The following is a 5,797-nucleotide window of genomic DNA, read 5'->3' as shown; positions in this document are numbered from 1 at the left end:
AGTTTTTCCCACATTAGAGTATTCTGAGTGCTGCAAGTAGAGATGGAATGGAGAGTGGGCTTGTCAAAATAAGCCAGCCCCACATTGAAAAAGTCACGTGTGCCTGGTGCTATCCACAAACATGAGTCACCCAGGGAGGTATGTAGATGCTTGTGACAAGAGAGGAGAGGCCTAAAAATAACAGTTCCACTGAAGGGTGGAGCTACAGGCTGGTGGCGTGTCATGCTTGGCTGCTGTTTCTGAAAATTCCTTCAGTTAAAGTAGCAAGTGGGATGACAGCTGCAGATACCTGGCTTTCAGGAGAGAAGTGTAGCAGGTATCCATTGAAGGGGGACTTCAGGGTCATGAAAGCCTCCTGATTACTTATTTCCTGAAGCTGACGCCTGAAAATCCATAAAGAACCCCACATCTTTAGTTAAAGACTTTGATCCCCGATAAATCAGAAGAACAGCACATTGGGCTATTCTCAGTGACACATTCAAAGGTTGCTGGAGCTACAAGGATGCTCAGAGTGTCTTCTTTTACTTTCTTTTAACTTTCTCCTGCTGTTCCATATACTCCATGAGGGCACGGACCTTGTTTGTCCTGTTTTCAGTTCCGTCCTCGGTGTCTAGCACAGAGTAGGAGCTAAATAAATATTTGCTTAAGGAAAAATGGAAGGAATGTGTCTAGCCCAGCCCTCTTAGTTTGCAGGCAAGGATACTGAGCAGGGAGCAGAAACTTGCCCAGGATCAGGCAACCAATCAGCAGGGGTAGGAGGGAAGCCAGCTTCTGACTCTCCACCCAGTGCTCTCACTTCTCCAACAAGCTAGCAATGACTCAATGTGGCTAGAAGTGTCTTGTTGAGGGCAAAAGACCAAACACGGGGTTTCTGGCTACTAGGCTGAGGAGGACAGCATGGGGCGGCAGTTCTGAGGGGGCCTAAAGATGGTGAACTTCACTGAGAGGAGGTGGCAAAGACAAGGCTTGCCACTGGAGGCTGCCCCGAAGAGTTTCAAGGGCACGGTGGTGCTCCTTTCTTAGCCTGTTGTGTTTGCCTACATTCGTTTCTAATGAGACACAGGAGAAAAGCACGCGCTCCTGCAGCAGCAGGGGCTGATGGTTTGTGGTCTGCTCGAACCACAGACTTCACCTTATGCAGACAGCTCTATGGTCATTAATACTGAAGGCATGTGTGCTTTTTTGTGTTTTGTGTTTTTCTTTTAATAATCAGACAATAGTTTACATCTGTGCATTGGCGAGGAGCCATGAAGAAGAGCATCCAAACAAAGAAGAGAGAAGCCAGACTGGCAAGGGGGCTGGCTGGAAAAGAGAAGTCAGGCACAGTACTTTGTCTTTGGTCTCTATGGATAAAAGTACTTAAAGTTCACTGTGGGGAGAAGGGAGGGGAGGGAAAGGTCTTGAAGGATTCCCAGTGGGTACAAAAAATGGTCATTTTCGAAGCCAGTTTGCATTTAGCCTCACACTGTCTTGTCTTAAAACACTTCTGAAGCATGAGGCTTCTGAGAGAGTGGGGCATTGCAGGAGCACCAGGATGGGGCTGGGGTGCGACTGAGGTGTAGGGAGAGGCACGAAGGACCCTCCTGGTCCCACATTCCTCAAGGCACCTAACAACGAAGCAGATGCTACCTGACTAGAAACCCACATTCCAGAATAGATGGGTTCCACTCCTGTGCCCAGTCAACGGGATACCTAAGCTTTGACTTTGGGTCACTAAAGATTGTTTCTAGACAAGAGACCTAGCTCACAAGTCTGGGGGGCAGCTTGGGACTTTGTTTAGGCCAGGTTTACCAGCTTGGTGTGAGAATAGCATCAGATATTGGTTACAGTGGTGGGATACATTCCAAGACTCCCAGTGAATGCCTGAAACCTCGAGTAGTACTGACCCTACATATACATGCCTTTTCCATGTGATAACTGAGATGACTACTACATGACTAAGGGTGGGGAGTTTCTACAGTGTGGATACACTAGACAAAGGCATGATTCACGACCTGGGCAGGATGGCAAGAGAGTTCATCATGCTGCTCAGAATGGCACGCAATTTAAAATTTATGGATGGTTTATTTCTGGAATTTTTCATTTAATATTTTTGGACCATGGATGACTGAAGATAACTGAAACCTCAGAAAGTGAAATTGCAGATAAGGGAGACTACTGTACCGGTTTCTGTTGACTCAGTCTTCCTATTATGGCTTGAATGTTCGTGTCCCTCCCAAAATTCACAAAATAACGTTGAAACACTATCCCCAAGGCAACAGCGTTAAGAGGTGGGGCCTTTAGGAGGTGATTAGCCCATGAGTGCTCTGCCCTTATACATGGGATTAGTGCCTTATAAAAAGGCTGGGGAAAACCAGCTAGGCCCCTTTTGCCCTTTCATCTCTTTCGCCAGGTGAAACAACAAGCTGCCGTCTTGGAAGCAGAAAGCAGCCCTCACCAGACACAGAACCTGCCAGCACCTTGATCTCAGACTTCCCAGCCTCCAGAACTGTGAAAAATAAATTTCTGTTGTTTATAAACTGGTCTGTGGTATTTTGTTATAGCAGCATGAACAGATTAAGATACCACCCCAGTCTGTGTATTTGAGCATAGAATTAACAATTATTTGATTCTCTCTTCTTGCCACACAGCTGCTGCCAGGGGATGGGGGCAGGGTGGTGTCATTGATTCAACGCTGTCTTTCCTTCTCTCTTCGGTGCGTCTTTCCTTGCTATGATGTTAAGCACAGGTACTGTGATCGCTCACCTGACCTTGGGTTCTTATGGAGGTGCTTTCTTGGTGGATGGTGGCTCAATTTGGTGTTCCTTTGGCCGGGGTTGGGTGGGAACCAGTAGCTTTCATCAAGCTACTGCATGGAAAATCCCCCAGGGATCAACTTACTTCATGTTATAGCCAGAGCAGGTTCTAGAATCTAGTGCTCAAGCAGCTTGCAGGATTTCAATTTAGAGCTTAGGGAAGCTCCATCGCCTGCAGTAGGGTGAGGCTGGTTAAGGACTAGAAATAAAACGGAAGTAGTTCAGATCATTTCTCATTTTTAAAATTTTTAATTAAAACAAATGAACAATCTCTGATTGTCAAGGACGTGATGGAGTCTGAGAGGCGTATTTATTTTGAATCCGGGTTGTAAAGCACAGACATCCAAACTAACAGAACTCCCACACACACTTCAGGAATGCGGAGGGTTTTTGTTTGTTTTGGTTTTTTGGTTTTTTTTTTTTTTTTTAAGTTTTAGTAAGAACATTTTCTAAACATATACTGAATAAAGTTGTACTTGATAGTTCTAGTAATGGTAATAATGATGACTGAGAAAAAGTAAAGAAGTAAAGGAAGCAGAAAAAATTAAGGCAATCCTGACAGCAGTTCAGATGGGTAATCTACATAAATTAGTCAGTTTCCTTATCAGAGATTTACATGTTAAAACCACTTGATATAACCCAGCAGGAAATTGAACAAGTGATTCTATGTCCAGACTTGGAAACAAAAATAACCACTCAGCGCCTGCACACATTAGTTTGTTCAAACTTGTGCTGATAAAAGTCTTTTTGGCTAGAGCTATAGTGTGCAGTTTTAAGAGGGGAGAGTTTGGTTGGAGGATGACTGACACAGAAACAATTGCAAATCCATAATACAGGAAAACAGGTTGAATATAAGCTTCAGCGAGTACCTGGAAGCCACTGAGATGATGCAGATGCAGAGGGTGAGATGCTGCACGGGACTTACCATTGTTCGTGGTGAATCAAAAAGAAAACCCACTCCATCAGCTCTGTAAAACACATCCAATCTCTTAGGCAGACTGACATCCCACATCTGACGCACTCACACAAAGATATTTCACATCCTCATTTTCAATCTGTACCCATTCCAGGGTTTCTTAGTGTTTCCCAGAAAATAAGAATGATTTTGAAATTTGTGACTTGTCACTTTGGGGACAGACACTGCCTGTCAAGCTCTTCAGGCCAAGACCCCAAGGTTCCCCCAGCAGCCCTCAGACGCCTGTCCAAACAGTCTCTCTCTGGTCTCCAAGAGTTCCCGTGCATACCACATGCATGTTCTATTTATATGTTTCTTTGTCCTGAACAAGATTTGGCCCCATTGTGTGGGAGCAACACCAGAAAAGAAAAACAAAATCCATCCACCGAGAGAAAATGGAGACTGTGAGAGCTTGGAGAAATTTACATACTTAGCGCATTCCATTTTCCTATGATGTCAGAGTCAAAGAAGACGCCTTTAAAAAAAAAAAAAAATCACACTCACACATACACATTTCAAAATGCTGGGACTCACAGCTCTGTCAAGTGGATTGTCATTAAAAGGAGAAATGTAAACACTCCTTTGCCTCTCCCTCCACCCTCTTCTATTTCCCCCATCAGCCCCTAAAAAAAACTAACCAATTAGCCCAGACTCCACTGGACAGAATTAAGGGCCCGTCTGCAAAAGGGCGTGGGGTATTAATGGAGATGGGGCCGAGGCCGGGGCAGAGACGATGTGGAAGTGGGAGGCCGGAATGTGGTACTTGAATCTGGGTGACTGGTTCTGGCATTTTATGGAGGCACAGAAAAGGACCGGCTGACACTTTACAGATTGGGTGTAATGTTCAGGGAATTTGGCATTTCTGCCACGGGCTCTGGCTGCCCTGCTAACTGCTTTCCTTCTCCTTGCTGGTAAAAGTGCAGGAGAAAAGGGTTAAATAAATGTTTGTGATATGATAAGGTGCTTGTTTATTCAAGGAATGACAGATTGTTGGCTCCAAAGGCAGCCCTGAAAAATAGTACAAAGGAACTGGCTCTCCCCTCGTGGATGATGTGATTTCCTCCTGAGATTCTGCTCTTTCCTAGGAACAACTTGCCCTGGGAATTAAGGATGATTTCCCCGCCATCGGAGACAAACGTGGAGTTGGCGCTGAGGGCTGGAGCCCCAGAAGCTGGCTGGGAACTGGGATGAGCTTGTTTTGGGGAATGACTTTCCTGCAGGGATTTTTTCTCACTGCCCTCGGGCTGGCCCAGCACAGAGCTCAGCTTCCAGCATCCAGAGCGGTGCTCACTCCGCAGAAAGGCTGCAGGGCAGCAGCGTGTTGCTACTTCTCAGAGCCTGGGAAAAGAAGTCACTCACTCAGGAGGGGGACTTCTTCCTCAGGAAATCCTGGTGCCGGGTCTGCCTCTAGCCCCAGACTGCTGTGTTCACCCCCTGACCATTCCTATATGGCATGGACACATGTGCCCAGGATGGCACGCATATCTGACCAGTTCCACACCAACACAGCCAGCACTGCATAAACTTTCTCCTGTTGTCCTCTAGTGACTTCATAGCCAGTCCTGGAGGCGAATTCAGTTCCAGATCCCCAAACAGTGAGGCATTCACCTAAAGTCGGTGCGCTTTTCCTGGGGGAGCAAACACCGGTGGCTGCCGACCCCGAAAATCACAGAGATCTGTCCGAGGGGGCCTGGGACCAGCGAGCCTAGAAGGGCTGTGGCACCTTGCTGTGCACTGTGAGTTGTTCCGTTCGTGCCCAGCTTCCGGATGCTGCTCTGAGCTGTCTCCTTCCTGCAGAGCAAGGGTTCTGAGCCCAGTGTGCTTCAGCCACAACTCTTCCTTTCCCCTCTCCTGGCCCTGCTTCTGGCATGCCACAGAGAGGTCATTCACATACTTGCTGACTAGAAGGGTTCATACAAGATGTTTGGCATAGTTCTCATTTGAAAAGAACGCATTGCCAAAATCAAACACCAAGGGAAAAATAAGTTGTGGTTTAACGGCTGTTTTTCTAGCATCCTAGGAACTACTGTATGATTTTCACAATGGC

At 46.4% G+C, this 5,797-nt stretch overlaps 1 long non-coding RNA gene across 1 annotated transcript; it reads left to right on the top strand.

The window, feature by feature from the left end:
- Positions 1-794: 794 nt before the first annotated feature.
- Positions 795-3,159, top strand: LOC141409020 (uncharacterized). The gene is made up of 2 exons (XR_012427083.1): positions 795-1,168; positions 2,393-3,159. It is a non-coding gene; the product is annotated as an uncharacterized lncRNA (long non-coding RNA).
- The last annotated feature ends 2,638 nt before the right edge of the window (positions 3,160-5,797 follow it).

Source organism: Macaca fascicularis, chromosome 18 (genome assembly GCF_037993035.2).
Source record: "Macaca fascicularis isolate 582-1 chromosome 18, T2T-MFA8v1.1".
Taxonomy (NCBI): Eukaryota; Metazoa; Chordata; class Mammalia; order Primates; family Cercopithecidae; genus Macaca; species Macaca fascicularis.
The sequence above is the reverse complement of the archived record's forward strand: the minus strand, read 5'-3'. Positions and strand labels throughout refer to the sequence as shown.